Consider the following 18196-nt stretch of genomic DNA (forward strand, 5'->3'; position numbering starts at 1 on the left):
CAAGTTAATGGATGGTGCAGAGAAGAGCAGTGGGGTTCAGTAGAGCATAGGAGTGGATCTGAAGCAGAAATGGAAGGTAACATGGAAGAATGAATCCTGGGGCAGCCACAGAGGTCAGTGCCTAATCCATGGAACAAAGGTACATGACAAAAGGATCTTCTGTATGTGAGAAATGAGCAGAGAGGATGTCAGAGAGAAATAGAGTAATCAAGACAAAAGGGGAATGAATTGCTGAGGTCCAGTAAGTTAGAGGAGAGAGCCAGTACATCAAACATCTAGCCAAGAGAGAAGGAACGTCCAGTAGCTGGCTCCCAAACAAGACATGCAAGTCCACCATCTACCAGTTGAGGTGGAAGGTGTGACTTGGCATAAGGAGTGTATTTTGAAAAGATCGGGAGAATAATTTTTCTAACCATCTGAAAAGGAGCAGCATCAAAAAACCAGCTTCATTTCCTCCTCCAGAGGTAATTTAAAAAAAAAAATCTAGACTACCAAACACCATTTCCACCTCCCACAGTCAATGTCCAAGCTGCAAGATCCTCCAACATAGGTAACAAGTTTATTAAAATTACAAATAATATCATGGCATGTACAATGTAACACAATTAACTGTAAGCCATGATGACATTGTTATGGACTTTTAAATCTCTGGGTAAAACAGGAAGGCAGGGGTCATACGTAATCACACCAAACCAAACCCGAAGAATGACTGTAATTCATAGAACTAACAAAGCTGAGCCAATTCGTCACCAGACTCAATTGGTTGTACAGTGTCCGCCATTTGCTACCCTTCATCTGCTTGTGTCTTTACACTGTAAGGCCCTCAAGGCAGAGATTGTCTTTTCTAGAATGCACCAAACACAATGGGGCCACTGATCCTAACTGGAACCGTGGGGTGCTAACACAACATCCGTGTTTACTGCTATCACAGTGACGTGGTCTGGAGAAATGAGTACAGGGTTGAGATTCAGGCAGTCCTGAGTTGTACTACTGGTTCTGCCACTTAAACACCCTATGGCCTTGGCAAGTCACTTCACCTCTCTGTCTCAGTTTCCCTATCTGTAAAATAGGGGCAATCCTAGTAACCTACCCACCTCACAGGGCTGCTGGAAGGATTAGTTGGTTAATGTCTGTACAGTGCTTTGATCATATAAAAACGCAGTGTATTATTATTTAAATTTCTCCCCTTGGATCCACGAGTCCTTCTCTTCTTATGTGTGTGGCTTCCTCACTGACATCACTGTCACTGTAAAGCACTGTGGAAGAGAGGGTCGCTTTTTGCCTTACATTTTCAAGAAACAAAAAGGCTAGAGAGCTGATGCTCTCTGAGAACCTGAAGTGCCACTAGCCTGTTCTATAACTACCATCTGCCAGGCTGCTTAATATACCAGCATTAAATGCCCCAGGGGCTAATCTGGCCATTTGGGTACTACAGTAATGAACATCCACTTCACTGTCCATGCAGCCCTTTTGCATTCTTAGTCATTAACCTGTTAAATAGTAGCATTATCACATTCAGCAAATGATTCTCAGAACAGATGCATGACCTGTGAAAGTTAGCTACCTGCTCCCAGAACAACGGCCTCATAGTATTAAGAACAGTCAATCATTGAGAAACGAACGACTAGAAGATCTGATGACTGCAAAATCCCCTGCTAATAAAGAAAATAACTTTAAAGAGGCATTGAGCTGTCCCTACTGTGTTACGTTAAAGAAGTTGTCTATATAGCATTTTAAATTATACTCAGCACATTCTCAAAGCCTTAAGAGGTTTTTTTCACACTGTCTTTTCCCTGATGCACTCATCTCAAAAATGTACTAAACTGACAGGCCTCCACAACAAAAGCTAGCACATCTGAGAGCCATCCAATCTGGCTTTAAAACACCCTCTTATGATAGGAGACAGAAATGTTTTTCAGCCAGGGCAGAAGTGGGTGGCAGAACCCAAGAAAACGTTTCTTAATGCTAAAGAGGCAAGGTAGGTGAGGTGATATCTTTCATCGGACCAACTTCTTAATGCTAAAGATTTTAAAGAAATCCATGAAAAGGCTGTGCAGAGACAATGTGTATATTTCAATCATTTTCATACAGGCGAGCAAATAGTGAGAATGTTTTCTGGTGGATATTTGCTGCAATTCAATAGTGGATTTCGATTTGTGTTCACACACCTTTTAGGTTTGCTTTCTGAGAGCCTTCAAGCATTGGTGTGTCACGTGTATGAATACTTGCACAAAGCAAATGTTAAGCTCAAATGCTCACAGAAAGAAAATTTCAACTTGTATATTCAACTGCAGTGTTCTCAATTTGGAATTTGCACTGTGTCAGTTAGTCAGAGCTGGATCCGTAGGTCCTGATTCTTTCCTACACACATGGGTTTAACACCACTGTAACTCCATTTACATTAGTGGCATTACTCCTGATATATACCAGAGTGAGATCAGAATGAGACCTATACATATTTCATCCTATTTTTCCCTTCCCCCATTAGTTTTTCCTTATGCTACCATAAATATAATACATTCCTAGCAATGTTTAATAAAAATACTTTGTTTTGCTATTGCACCTTCCTTCCAACATTTTCAAAAGTGGCTAAATATTCTGGGTGTCTCAACTTTTGGGTGTCCAACTTGAGACAATTTAAAGGGGCCAGATTTTAAGAGCACATGTATGCTGCACTTTCTGAAAATCCGTCCCCTTTAAAATGTCTCAGGTAGGGTGCCAAAAAGTGAGGCACCCAAAACAAAATCACTTTTTGAACATGTAGGCCATTAGTCTCATTTTTACAGATGAGGGAAATGAGGCTCAGAGAGTCAAAGTAACTTGTCCAAGGTCACGCACAATTAGCATGTGGCAGACCCAGATCTGAATTTAGGTTTCCTGATTGCCAGTCTTATGCTTTAATTACTAGACTAGGGTTTTTATAACAAAACAGTTGGTACACATGGGCCCAAATTTATTTTAACAGCAATTTTGTTGCTTGCATTTCCTTCAAGAACAAACTATTGCGAAGAGAGATGTTTGTGTCTAATAAATTAAGAATCAAATTTCACTGTTCACATGATTTGTAATATATTGGATAGTCCAAGAACCAAACTCTGAGCTTTGAGAGATGTAGGGTATATTTCTGAAGCACTCTCACCAGCTGATCAATTTCAATGCCCTGCTTTCTGAAGAAAGGAACTTCTCCTATTTGCCTTTGAAGTAATAGGCAAAATTCCTACCGATAGGAATGAAAGCAGGATTGGACCTAAAATATTAATACTGACAAAAAACAAGGCAAAGCAGAATACAAATTAATCCTGTAGATGCAACTAAAACATTTTTTCAGGAATCAGTTTGCAGTAGCTTTCCTTTAAAAAAGGTTAAGTATATGAGCAACGTTTGCATATGATGTATCTTAACCCTTGAGTCTGTTGGGATACACATGGTATATAGCAAGTAAAAAGGCACCTATTTGTTTAATTTACAGTAGAAATCCATAACGTTCATTTGTTTTTGTTTTAAAACATCCATCTATGAATAGTCATTCCGTTTTTGACAGATCAGTTCTGTTGTTCAAATAGATTTCTACTGTAGGTCAAGCAAACTCATAAGCAGAGCAATAAATTGGCATGTGTACTGGCGTCATTATAAACTGTGATTTCCTTGGGGGGAAAAATTAAAACAAGCAATTCACCTATTCTACAAAGGATTGATTTATTTGTATGAGAACAAATGAAATGACCTGTTTGGGTGCACTCATATCACAACCCAGAGAAACGTTCCCCAGAATTTCTTCTAATTTAAAAGGATTTCAGATCCACAAACATTATAAAGAATGGCAGCAGCTGAAGCTGTATAGTACTGAGAGCCTTTGGAATACATCCCACTCTGATATCTATGCGCCTGATCCAAAGCCCACGGAAGCCCATGGGTGTGTTTCTGTTGACCTCTGCGGGCTTTGGGTCAGACTCTGCGAGAACTGAAGGCGTACACCATCCCTCACGAAACGCTCCGCACTTTGCAGAATCAGGCTATTATGGTATGAGATTAAAGCAATCACCATAGAATTACAAATATGCCCTAGCAAATGCTCTGTAGCATACTGGTAAAATATATGCAGTGCTTCTGTAGTGTTTTTAGCGGTAATATGCACCTCCCTGTTAATTGGTAGGTTTTTGAGCTAAGAAAGGGCAAATCGTGCATTAATGTCAAAAATCACATATGTGAAACGTCCTTCTGTAATCATGGGCTAGCAAACACATTTTTGTTATTAGCAATTACACAGAACTATGATAATTATAATATTGCCTCGACTAGTATATTTAGGGCACCATAATTTTGCCATATTAAAAACAGAAGGAAAACTATAATTATAAAAAAAATACATATAAAATATCAGTTCCCTTGCTTCGTGTTAGAAATTTATTCAATGATACATTTTTTCTACTTTAGCCCACCGACAGCTGAGTCACGCTGCTGGTAGAATGAGAAATGGTGGGAGTTAAAGGGTTAAATGTTTTTGTTTTTTTTTAAAGATCTGGTAACGTGGCAGTGATATGGATTGTCATTTAGAAGATATTTGTCAAATCTCCTTGATAACGAAAAATGGCAAAACTGAAGAATTAGACAGGACTAATAAACTGACATGGAAAGTCAACATAAGGAATCAAAATGCATTACCCTTTCTAGAGGAACAGATTTACTTGTGTATGCATGTATTTATAGAGTGCTTGGGTCAGATTCTTGTCTCTGATTTGACCTTCTGAACACTTGGGTAAATCCAGCGGCATCAGCTGAAACTCAGATAGATTCATATCAGTAACTGAGAACCGAATCTGGCTCATCGCTGTTAACCTCATTAAAAAGTTCAGCTGATATCATATACCACAAGGCTGCAGCAGAACCCAAAACTGAATTATAATCAGTATAGGTGTGTATATTTCTTCACCGTCATTTTCTTCCTACCATCATCATCATCATCACCACCATTTATAAGAAATATAAACTTTTCCAAATCTTTCTGTTAAAGAATAATAATTGAAACTTCAACTTCACGAAAATGTTAATTCAAAAAGAGTAGGATTTTAGGACCAGATTTTTAAAGGTATTTAGATGCCCAACTCCCAAGGAAATGCCTTGAAAAGTCTGGGCCTCCGAGCCTATGCCTAAACTACCAATTCATCTAAAACTCAAGAGCAGCCATTGACTGAAAAATAATGTTGTGGCCAGACTGTCGGTCAATTTGAGCTATGTTAAGTTAAACTAGCTGAGGATCTGGCCCAATAACTAACCATCGCTTGAAACAATAATAAAAGAATAACCGAAAACCCAAGTACGTGGCCAGAATAGTCAGTTTGGTCAATGCCAAATGAGCATTCAGCTTCCAAAGGAACAGTGAAACATCCATGATTAATTACTTTGTGCCTCTTTTTTTTTCATTTGGATTAGAATCCGACCTCCTTTCTTGCATAAGATGAGATACCATATCTATCATTACCATTGAAGAAAAGCTATAAAGCTTTAATAAATGCTATTCTTTTTAGGACTACAGCATAACAATACATTTCAGATGAGGCATACACAGATCATTCTGTTGGCCCTTTTAAAATTTAAATTGCTAAAATGTGCAACAAAGCCCTGTTGTAAAGATGAATGGTGTGCACGGTTTCCATTCGGATAATGTATTCAATCAGTAAATGTTGCACTGGGCAATGGTATCTTTTCGTTACCTGTCCATCCCCTGCTCTCATCGTTAAGAAGTTAAAATCTTGATGGCCTTATCATTTAGGACTTCATCCAAAGTCTGCTGAAGTCAATGGGAGGTGCCCTTGGATCAGGCCCCTAGTACACTGCAAAAGCGTTTCTCTCTTTAGACCATCGACTTAACGCTCCCGTGACATCTGAACTCATAGTTGACATTTCATTATAACGTCCGTTGATTCCTATTTGATTATTGTTGCAGACAGCCATGCTCATGACTGAAAAGGTGATTAGGAAATTAATATAATTACATTCTTCAGACCAAAATGGAGTTCCATTCCAAAATGCTAAAGGAAAGTGGCAAAAGACAAAGGAAAACCTAAAAAACAGACATTTAAAAATGCTTTAGGATAAGAAAGGAGACAAAAATAGCACTCAGAATGCAAGGGGCCCTGCCATCTTAGCTATGGAGAATGACTATCATCATCCAAGAGGATCAGGAGAGGGCCAGTAACTTCCAGTCCTATAAATCTGCCTTCAACTATGGAGGAAAATGTTAGAAACAACAATGAGACAGGACAGGGCAAGGTATGGAAAGTTGTGGTCCGATTAAGTATAGGCTTCACAAAAAGAAGAACATGAGTAAGTACTTTGGAATGAAGGAACAAGCAGGAGTTGATGGGATAACGCTATGAATATAATGGATGTGGACTTCAGGAAAACTCTTGCTGCAGTGCAATGCAGCAACCTCATCTGCAAGGCCAATAAGTCAGAAACAGAAGGTTATCAAACTTGGGGGTGCTTTGGGGCGATAGTTACAGATGAAAGGAAGGTGGCTACAGATGCGCGAGTGCTTTGCTGAGCTACATTTTTGACAATTTATGGCCAGGGAAGCTCACATCTGACTTTGATCAAGAGTAGGCCTGCCAGCTCTAGTGTCCCCAGCGGGGTTTCCATTTCAGCCGTGAGTGAAGCAATGAGTCTTGTACATAACGTTCTATTCTTAGCGTAGATCCAGAGTCACTCCACTGACAAATGCGGAGTTACACCAATGAGAAACCGGAGGGACTGAGTGGGAAGTGTCTAGTCCACTGTCTTTAGAGCAGCTCATAAATCTTTAAGACGAAAGATGTTTTATGAAAGTAATATTGGTATCATCACTTGTGTTACACTGCTGGTAAGGTGTTCCTTTAAAAAGGTTTTTGTTTAAGATAAAATAGAGACAGACACTAAAAGAATGTTGGTGATCTCTCTAGCGAACGAAGTGTCTAGTCGTGCACTCCTGTGTGGCCAACAATTCACTGATCTGAATGGGAATTGTGCCCGGGCAAATACTGCAGCATCAGGCCCAAAGGGAATCAGTTACAAAATACAGAAATAAGGCCCCAGCACAGCAGAGCACTTAAGCACAGGCTTAATTTTAGCATACTCTTAGTTCACAGAATTTAAAGACGTGCTTGAAGTTAATAATGTGCTTAAGTGTTTTGCTAAATCCGGGATTAAATGATCAAGGCGCAACTATTTCAAATAATATTACAGAGAAGTAAGGCAGAAATTCAACAGACAATATTTAGTGGGGTACCACTGCTAAATAAGAGATGTGGGCTAAACTAATTAGCTGCACAGCTTCTTTCTCTGAAATATCTTATGTTCCTGGGCTCAACTGGAAGAGAAACGATTAACAAATTGTAAAAAAAAATTCCCAGTCCGAACTTGGTTGTATAAGAATCTGACCCTGCTCCCACTGAAATGAATGGCAAACTTCCCATGGACCTCCATGGCGCAAGATCCGACCCTAAATGATGTTTTAATTAAAAAGGAGCCATAGTCCTAGTTACTACGCATTGGCTGCACCTTATCAGTACAAATAAAAGAGTCTATTAAAAATTGTCTTTTTTTTTTAGAGAGAGAGATTTTATTTTCTAAAGGCTGGTCTATGCACAGTTTTTGTGCCACTTTACCTATATTGGTGAAGAAACACTTCAAGAGGTACAACCCCTCAGTGTGGATGCAGTTATACTAGTATAAAGGTGCTTATATTGATATAGCGGATTCCTCTAAATTTAGATATAGTTAAAGCAGCACAAAAGCTGCATAGAGACCAGGCTTAATTTGCCTTAACAATACAGTGTTACGGCTGGATCCAAAGCTCATTTAAGTCAGTGGGAGACTTTCCATTGACTTCGGAAAGCTTTGGATCAAGTCCTTACTGCTTAAACCTACAGCTGCATGTTGACTCTCAGTTTTAGGGAAGCCGCTCTGAAAAAAAAACGTCAGTTCTTGTTCTCATGAAAGAGAAAGTCCTCAGGGTGATATTTTCGAGAGGACTCAGCATCAGACTATCTCTGCCCCCACTGAAATTAATGGTAAAACTCCCAAGGACTTCAGTGGTAACCGCCTTAGGCTAATACTAAGCACTTTTGAAAAACCCACCCTTCTATTCGCTCCAGTTGACACAGTAAGTTAAATAATATTGATCTGATTTCTTCGAGGTGCTAGGCCCCTGCAGTTCTCATTGAGTTCGAAGGGAGCTGCAAATAGAGTTCAGCACCTTTGAAAAATCTGGCCATCTATTTTTTTCTTTTTCTTTCTTTATTTTTTTTGGATGTGTCCCCGTCATCCCTTTACAAACTGAGTCTCCTGAGTCATCTCAGTCATTGAACACGCAGGGAATGTCCTCCTGGCTGACCTCTGTCTGCACTATGCAGAGGTACCAACAAATTTTAAAAAAAAATGCTTCATTCTAATTTTCACAGCCTGCATCTCTTGGCAATGGGATGGGACATTGTGGAACTCTATTTTGGCAGCTGTGTCTTTTAAAGGTGGACGGCAAGAGTCCCTTGAAACTCCAGAAACGATGCTCCCTTGTCTCTGAATAAATAATAAGACCATCTGTCTGCATAGTAACTCTCATATTTTACCCACCCCACAGCCCCCCCCCATTTGGTTTAGATTCGCATTGATGCTGGTGTTTTGTGTTCTGAAGAAATTCCTTCCCCTAATGTTACAAAGAGGTTGCCAAATATTTGGGACCAGGCAGGCAGGGGGCGAGATTTCCCCCTCCCCACGCACACTTCTACTGCAGCATCTTCTTCCTTCTCAGCTAATGCAATTGATCTTAGGAGTCTGGGGTTTCTTTAAAGACACGCAGTGCTCCTGAAAGATTTCCCATGCCATGTTTTTCTAGCATCTGGCAAAGTATTTTGAAATACGATTCGGGCACAAAAAGACAGTAAAAGCAGCTGGTGGGACACTTTGGAAGGGTGTCAGAACCGGTCTGTGGACTTCAAGAATAACTCAGCCCGGGACCGGATTCCTGACCCTCTTCAGAGAGGCAAGACTTTCGTTTCTCCCTTCCCCTTCTCCTCTCTCTCCTAACTCCTTTTGCCTTTCCTGTTCTTCTTTCACTCGTTTTTACTCTGTTTCTCTCCCTGGATCGGTGTGTTCCCTGCTAAGCACACTGCGGTCTCGTCCTCCCCTCCCTGGCAGTCACACATATCCCATGGCCCCTGAACAGACTTGCTGGACGCCCAGCTCTTGCCAGGAAGGGGCTTCAGTCATGTCATTCTATCCTGCCAACCACAGCTCCCGGCCAGAGTCACAGTGCCAGTGAAGGATGAAACGGCCCCCACGTCAGCACTGAAGTTTCTGCCTCTGGCACTGGCCAGCAGGGAAAAATTACAGTGCTTAATTTGTAATGAAAAGAGGTGCCCAGGCTCAATTAGGTTCAGGGGCTGAAGCAATTGTTTTACTTTTATAACTGAGCTGGCAAGCCCAGCAATGAAGGGGTTATGAACTGCCACCCAGAGGTGCTAGCGGGTGGGGGAGAGCTATGAACTGCCAAGCCCAGAGGTGCTAGGGCTCAGCCCTGCTAGCACAAATTAAGCCCTGGAAAATTACCTTCCCTGCAAGGCACTGGCAAAGCAGAGCTCTCCCCCCACCCCTTTGGTAGGTACATTTCCAAGCCCTGCCTGCTCTGCGTAAATCCAGGCTGGAGCGTGTCCAGCCTGGAGGGGACAGCAAACCCGTCCTGTTAATGCCAGCGTCACCCACCCAGTGCAGGCAGCAGACAGAACCCAGCCAGGACATGGTCAATTTCCTGCCAGATCCTGCATTTGTCCAAAGGCTGGAGCAAGCCCAGGGTAAGAGGGGCAGGGGGCTCTCCCTGCCTCCTAGCAGCGCTCTTTGATCTCCCACATCTCCAGCGTAGCTGCCCAGTGCAGGGGTTTACAATAGCGTCATGGAGCCAGGCCCATGCTCAGAAGGGGCCCTGGCCTTCTCTGCTTCCACCCCGCCAGCCCGCTGGGTCCCCCTCCACTTGCTCCTCTTGGCTGGCCCACTGGCCAAGGTCTCCTCTTCACCCCCTGGCCCCACCTGCCGGCTTCTCTCTGCCTCCTGGCCAGACCCCAGTGCACCTCCAGCTCCAGGCAGTCTCTGCTTTCCACCACCTTGGGGGGCCCCACCTGTCTCCCTGGAGCTGAGCTGCCTGGAACTGGTGCAGAAGCCTGGCCAGTCTCAGTCAATTGGGGGAGGGCAGTGTGGGGGGCTTGGCTGGACCCCCTTGGCCAATTGGGGGGGGCAAGTGGGTTCTGAAAGAGCCCAGCCGGGACAGGCCCTGGCCTGGCTGATGGCGCCACTCCTGAGGGGCCAGAGCGATTCCCGGCCCCGGGACCAGCCCTGGTTGTGCTGCCGGCCGGGAGGCAGGGCATGCAGAGTGGGTCACTGGAGGGCCTGGGGCTGGGCTGTGAGGGGACGGGAAAGATCTCTGTGAGTGGGGGGGTCTGTGTGGGGTGATGGGCAGTTGTGGTGATGTGCAGGGCGCTGTGCATTTGTGGCACAGTCGGGGGCGCTGGGCATAGTGAGTCTGTGGGGACTCTGGTCCTAGGGAAACGGGGGTGGGGGAGTTCTGGTGTTGGGCAGCATGGGCCCGCCCAAGGGGGGAAGGGGCACGCTGGCAGCACAGGGTCGGGCGAGCCATAGTGCATCTGGCAACTGCTGGTTTGTAAATAGTGCCCTTGCACTGGGCTGGGAAGAGCAGGGCCTGCCATGCCATGCCATGCCCCCGGCCAGCCCCTCACTCCGGGGACCAACCCCCCCGCCCCATGCCATGCTCCATTGGCCCCAGGGGGCTCACACATATGTTTGGTGCCAGGCCCACAAAAGGTTCATCCGGCCCTGAGCCTGCCTGGCTGATGCAACTGACACTAAAGGGGTTGGTCAGGTTGCTGCAGAGTGAACGTGGGATGGGGGGTGCTGAGAGCCATTGAACCCAGCTGCAAACCCTGTGTATGATGGACACCCCTTCAAGCCAGGGGGTGCGGCAGCCCCCCTAGTTCCAGCACCCGTGCATGGGCTGGTGTCTTTCCCCTGGGGGCCCACCCCCGCTCAGCCCCAGTCTCTGGCGCTCCCCCCACAGGAGATCGCCTCCACCTCTGCAGGAGTCAAGGCAACGTGACGTGCAGCAACTGGCCCGGGGTTTCCGAGCAGCCCAGAGAGAGAGACGCTCCCCCGAGCGCGCCCTTAAAACCGCCCCCGCCCCCTGCCTGGGGCGCACTGCAGAGCCCGCCCGCCCACGCGCCGGCCGCGCCCCTGCCCGGGGAAGCGGCCCGGACCTGGGGCAGCCGCGCGCCCGCCGCGCTCCTCTGACGCAGCCCGCGCGAGAGGGCGGGCGGGCCGTGCCGCGGGAGAGCCGCCCCGGGAAGCCGAACCAGCGCCGCACGCCCGGTCCCTTCTCCCACCCGGCGGGGACGCCCCCTTGCTGACCCCCCCCCGGCCTGCAAAGTGACCCACTTCCCTTGCAGCGGGCCTGGGGCTCTGCCCCCCCCCCAGGACATGGCAGGGTTCGGGCTGCAGCCCAGCCATAGGTTACATAAGCGGGCACGCTCTGCTCGCAGAGCTCTGCAGTGCCCAGGCGCCGGGGCACAGGCTGCAGGCTGGGACTCCCCCCCTCCCCCTCCTGGGGGGTGTGGGTGGGTGTTAATTCAGAGTTCAACGGGCGCCCTCGCCTGGGTTGTGCTTCGAACAAGACAAGGGCTCTGCCCCAGCCCGACTCCGGCTCAGGACACACAGCGGGGCCCGGGGCACATCCGCGAACCACAGCTGCTGCCCGGTGCCCGGGTTCGAGCCCCGGATTAGCGACTCCCGCCGTTCGGTGCGGGAGGGCCCCCAGGACAGGCGAGCAGTGCGGAGTCACACGCGTGGGCGCGCACACTCGTGTTATGCCCCGGTGTGGGGAGGCAGGCGGGCAGGTAGGGCTGGATTCAGAAAGGGGGCGTGGGGTGGCGAAGGGGGTGGAGGACGGGAAGTGGCGATGCAATTTGATTTGGGCAAACGGCTCAGTTGCCGGGCTGCCGGCGGCAGAGGAAGGTATAAATAAGATCCGGACGGGCGCACCCCCGTCCCCCGTCCCAAGCCTGCTGCTGTAGAGGTGGGTGTGGAAGGGCGGGCGAGCGAGGCAGCCCCCCAGCACTTTGCAGCGTATGTCCCAGGGACGCTGCCCCCTTTGCACCCCCCGGCTCTGCACCGGTGCCCCCCCCCGCCAGCGTCGCTGTCCCAGGTGCTGAGCTGCACAGCCCGGACTCGGCCGCTCTCCGAGGTGCTGAACCGGTCTCTGCCTCTGCGGGGGAGCGCCGCTGTCCAGCCGCCGCTGCAATGTGCACAGGGCGGCCGGCCGGGGATGGAGGCTGCTGACCCCAGGGAAACAGAGAGGCGCAACCTCCTCTTTATTCCCCAAAGGGGAGGAGGGGGGGGATAATGCAACCGCTAACCCCTGTCCCCCCCCGTGCAGCAGAGCCAGCTCCGCAGCCGCTTGGGTGGAAAGGCGCCACCATCAATCCCAGGAAACCAGGGCTTTATAAACAGCGGGCAGAAATACCCCGGGGTGGAGGTGACCGCTCTCCTCCCCGCCTGCAGCAGCCCTGCCCGCCCCGTGCCCGGGGCTCTAGGCAGGAGGCAAGGGGCTCTGGCCGGGCGCGCTCCCTTACCTTGGCTTCTGCGGGGGGCCGGTGCAGGCAGCCCGGCGGCGGGTTCTCGGCCCCTGGGCTGCGGCTGCGGCTGGGAGGGAAGGACAGTCGCTCCTGACCTCCCCAAGCCTCCTTCTTCAATGGAACCGGAGCGGTGCCCTCATCAAAGATGGCCGTCCCTTCTCACGTCAGCAGCTTTTAATAGACATCCATCAGGGGGTGGGGGGAGGAGAGGAAGCAGGGGGAGGAGGGGGGAGAGGGAGGTCGGTGGGAGCCTGAGTCGTCAGAGGCTGCTGCTTGCACTGCAATCCTTTGCATTTCCCCTCCAGCGAATAACAGAGAAAACTGGCCCCAGAATTAGCTCCGCAGCCATGTGATGGGCTGTGAGCATCCGTGTGCAGCATGGATGCAGCCGCTGGTGTCCTGGGGGGGGGGGGGTGTTTGCGTGTGCGGGGGGGAGGGGAGGGGCTGCTGAGCGAAGCTTTGCTTTAATCATTTTTTTTGGAGGGGGAGGGCAGAGAGAGAATGCAGTAGTGATTTGTTTTCGCCAAAGGGGTGGTCCGAAGAGGGTATCCCTGTGAAGGCTCTGGTACTCCATATATGGCCAATCTACGTGGGCTGCTATTTTTGTATGTGATTTCTCCTTTTTTTTTTTCCAGAGCATCATGTCAGGGGGTCTCTGTGTATTAATCTGACCATTTTCCCCCTCAAAGCAAAACCAACCAAATAACTATATTTAAAGGCACACGACATAGTTGATCGTTTGGAAGAGAACATCATCAATTTAAACAAACCCACCCCCAGCAGGACTAAAAATGCTTAATCCGTTCCAAGAGAAACAAGATATTATTTATTATTAATTAATGGAACCATCATTTCAGAGCACATCCTATTTGGAACAACTCTCTTATTTAATTTGAATTTTAAAAGTGGAAAACAAAATGCAGAGACGAGTCCTTTGGTTTCATACAAAATGTTGGCTGTTTTTGAATAAAGTATTTGGGTCTCCCTCATGCCATCGACTATAGCGCCCATCTTATTCTATACAGATTTATATGATTTCTTATGGAACTATCCAGACCTAAAATTAAAACAAATATAAGACAAAAGGCTTCATTAATTTCCCAGTCTCAGACATTCTTGTAACCAGAAACGATTTGGTAACTGCTCGGTGCACACATTAAATCCTGACACTCAATTCACAGGGTTTTTTTTAATAAAGTGTGGATAATATTGAGTCAAAATGCAATTCCCAGATTAGGGATAATTCTAGCCCAATCAAATTCATCTGGCATGGCAGGGAAAACCCAGAGAGAGATTAAATGCTATGCAGCTGTTTTTGCATCTCCTGATATGGTTGTCTGGTGGAGTGAGTGGGAGAGAACAGAGAAATGCGGGTGATTTCTCCTCCCATGCTCTGTTGTGCCCCACAGAAAAACGTGATTATCGATCGTGCCTGGCAATCACAGCAGCTCATACCCCCTCCCACAAAAATATGTCCTCATTTAAATAAGACATCAAAAGTTTGCTAATTATACCACAAAGAATTTCTCAGACAAGAGGGGCTCTCTGATACATGACAGTATCCAATAGTCTATGCACATGAAAAGCAACTGGTCAGGTTTAAGGTTTGTAAGAATAGTATATAAATATATTATGACTCTGTAGCTCTCATGTATCCAGTTAAGACATTTGGACAAATATCCCCTTTAAAACTAATTAATAAGAAGATTTATTAACATCAATGCCAATTTTGAAAAGCAGGCCATTTTCCATCCAGCTCGTGTTTGTATTAACATTATCCATTGTTTTGAGTAGGTAAAGAGTCCAGTTGTCTAGATAAAATACAGAATGTCAAAAATCCAGAGTCTGCAGATACATTTACTATGGTTTGTAAATTTTCAATACAAATCTAAAGTAAAAATAATTAAACAGTCTATTAGACAGGCTCTTTGAAATGAAATTTGATTTCCAAAAGAGCAATGCTACTCATTATGAATAATACGCAATAATTAAGAATAAAGAGGTGAAGCAAAAGGCAAGTTATAAACTGCTGCTTTGCTTAGGTCAGTAGCACTGCAAAATCCTGGTTGGTTTTGGATTCATTCCAAAGAATGCCTTTGAGGAGCATTACAGCCCATTAGAATTAAACCCTGGATGAATTTGGTCCATTATAACAAAAGTAGGGGGAGGGGGCGTGGAAACAGTGCTGATGGCAGCATAAAGTTCAGTTTTAGAAAAACTAAAAATGTCTAATGGCAGACTTTGTGACCCAGGGGAAAGGAAGGGGAAATCCATACAAAATGTGCAAAAAGTGAGATGTCACAGATGGGGAGTATCATTACGCAGACAAAAGCATTACTACAAGGTCAACTGTAAGAAAATTGGATTGGGATATAAAATGAGCTTTCAGGTACCACACACATATTTTAATAAAACAAAGTGAGACCAAATAATTAACTAGACCGTGAGCAGTGACCAGTGGTCCTAATGAGAGTAACTATCTATCTTGTGTTTATGGGTAAGGGATACGTTATATGTTGTTTACACAGGTGGAATAATCTGTTCTGAGAGATACAAGCAGGCAGCCTTTTGCAGCCAAGCACTAAGAATTCTATTGAAAGAAATGCTACTAAGCAAATTTTAGCTGATTCAGGAGCACTCGTCTGATACTTGGTTTTCAAAAAAATGAACAAGTGGGATGCATGCCAGTTTATCACCTCTTTATGATAATACTTAAATATTCATTTCATAGTAAGTATGAGAATGGATAGAAACAAAGCCTAAAAACAAGGTAGCAGGAGAGACAGGAGATAAGAACCGAAATTTGGTCGAAGAATGATTCAGCTCCCTCATCATTATTCAGGAAAATATTCAACAAGCTGAACAGCTAGAACATGCAGGCACAATCCATGAGTAATGAGAAAATGAACATGCTTTGCTGGATGCAAATGTACATTATATTAACAGGATTCCTACGTTATTGTCAGCGAGTCTACTGAGGATATTGAATGCAGAACCTGTAGCAAATTGATAGTGTGAAAACCACTTTTGTTTCATACACGACACAAAGCTTTCATACATCACTCAAGAAATCAGAAAGATTACTGGGTTTAGATAGTGAAAGTTATCCAGCTGGTTAAAAAAACCCAAAACAAATAATCTCTCTCTTCATCTGCAGCCTCCAAAAATGCTTGTGTGCTGCAAGGGTGTGCTGGGTAGAATTTTTAACAAGGAGGTTTTATATTTTGTGATATATATATATATATATACACATACACCAGTGCTCGTAAGACCTGATCCAGAGCCCACTGATAGATGCCCACATTTTCCAAGCATAGGAATTTTTGAAATGCCTTAAACAAATATCCTGTTGATTGATTGATTGATTTGTGCTTGAAAATATATAGGCTGGTAATAGATTCTCCTGACTTACTTGCCAAAAGAGAGAGACAGTTTTTCTCCTTTGGAATATGAATTTTCACAGAGTATTTGAATGTTTGAAGACACACAGGCTACCAGTTTCCAAACCTGGGTGCATAAAATTATGCATCTAAATACATATTTTGGCACCTATATGGAAGTGACCTACTTTTCAGAGCAGCTAAGCAATAGGAGCTGTCAGTGCTCTGAAAATTGAACTATTTTTATTTAGGTACTCAGATACTGCCTTAGGTGTTTAACTTTATACATCCAAATTTGAACATTTTGCCTATACCGAGTAATGTCTGTGAAAGAATAGCCATTCATCTCCCCTTATTTTTAACTGTCTCATCAATATGATGAACCACTTACATTTGTTTTGTGCCTGATTATTAGAGGAGCTGAGCATTACCATGGGAGATGTGAGTGATCAGTACATCTCAGGATCAAGACCTTTATGTCCAATTTATAGCTGCTTTGTATCTTACACTGAATTTGTCTGAGAGACATAAATGAGAGCAGCAACTACCTACTCCAGGCTGCATTTGATTAAATTTTCAGCCCTGACTAGATCTGAGCTGCATTGTTTTTACACCTTCAGGATATACAGATATAGAACAACATAGTAAAACCATATTTTTAAAGAGTGAATCTGTGATTCAATCCATCTCATTTGCATACCCAAGATCCAATTCAACTTTATTTGGTGAAGATTTAAAATGAAAGAGATTTAAAATGAAAATTCTAATGTACGGTGTGATCTAATGCCCAATGAAATCAGTGGAGAGATTTCCATTGACTTCGCTGGACACTAGCTAAAAAGAGGAAGGGCACTCTAGTAACTAGGGCACTAGCTTAGGACTTGGGAGACCCTGGTTCAAGTCCCTGCTCTGCCATAGACTTCTTGTGTGACCTTGGGCAAGTTACTTAGCCTCTTGGTGCCACAGACATCAATCTGTAAAATGCACTGTCCTTCTTCGCAGGGGTGTTGTGAAAGTACATTAAAGATTGTGAGCAGTTCAGATACTATGGTAATGAGGACTACATAAATCCCTAAAATAGACAGCTAGTTCTGGTCCCTAGTCTTGCCATCCCTACTCAGACAAAGCTTCTAAAGACTTCCATGGGAGATATGTGCTCAAATGAACTGTAGGATGAGGAACTTACCTACAACACCACTGCTAAGATAATTTCAATATGGAAGACTATAGAGAATGACAAGGTGGGTGAGGCAGTATCTTTTATTATGGGCGAGAGTGGTATTAGTTCACAAATGGCAAAATTTGCTTGTGGTGTGGAGGGAAGGTCAGCACAAACTCCTCAGCTCCCAGGCCTCACAAAGCTGCTCCATGGGGGTTCCTTTGGCAGGGACAATTACACCGAGCCCATGGCCCAAGTAACTTGTCCAACTACCATGAGTAGCAGCTTGGGGGGCGGGGAGAGGGTGCTGTGTGGCAGCCCTGGGTTGGGAATGGATTTCACACCCCCAATTACTCTGAACTCACCCTGCACAGGGTCTGGATACACGGGCTCAGTGCAGACTGGAGTGGCTCTCACTCAGGCAGTAAACCTTTGTAATGAAGGATTGCTGGTCAAATATTTTACCAGTGAAATTAGTGCATAGTGGTAGATCTAATTTAGATCTTTCCAATGATGATAAACTTCAGCACGGGTCATTCAATATTTCTTAAATGCAAATAAACACAAAGGAGAAATGACCCTAATGCAATCAAAGCAATGCTGGCACGCCATCAAGACAAATAATAAACTACTCATTCATTACTAACATCAAAAGTGGGCTTGTGACAAATCCCACTAGCTATTAAGGGAATGATATACACTGATAAACGAGGAAAGGCAACATTGCTCTCTATTTCTCTCTGTTTTATTTAAGAAGTTGTGGAAAGAGGTGTGTATGTGTGTGTGTGTGTGTGTGTGTGTAAGAGAGAGAGGTTTAAAAATCTACCATTTACGATAAAAGAAATAATATTTTTGTTATAAATTCTTCTCCTTTTATGTATGGGGCTTTAACATGGGGCAACATTTTTCCAAAACACCCAAGTGACTTAGGTGCTTAAGTCCCATTGACAGTCAACAAGATTTAGGCTCCTAAGTCGATAGATGCTTTA

The 18196-nt window shown here is 45.1% G+C and overlaps 1 protein-coding gene across 2 annotated transcripts in view; it reads right to left on the reverse strand.

Moving 5' to 3' along the window:
* The window catches only part of SNAP25 (synaptosome associated protein 25), a 93530-nt gene extending 80715 nt beyond the window's left edge, over window positions 1–12815 (reverse strand). The window contains exon 1 of one of the 2 annotated variants that reach the window (XM_045008752.1): window positions 12666–12815. The gene's annotated coding sequence lies outside the window, so the exon portion shown is untranslated. The remainder of the gene's footprint in view (window positions 1–12665) is intronic. The other variant, XM_045008751.1, reaches the window with a different exon arrangement.
* Window positions 12816–18196: the final 5381 nt, after the last annotated feature.

Source organism: Mauremys mutica, chromosome 3 (genome assembly GCF_020497125.1).
Source record: "Mauremys mutica isolate MM-2020 ecotype Southern chromosome 3, ASM2049712v1, whole genome shotgun sequence".
NCBI lineage: Eukaryota > Metazoa > Chordata > Testudines > Geoemydidae > Mauremys > Mauremys mutica.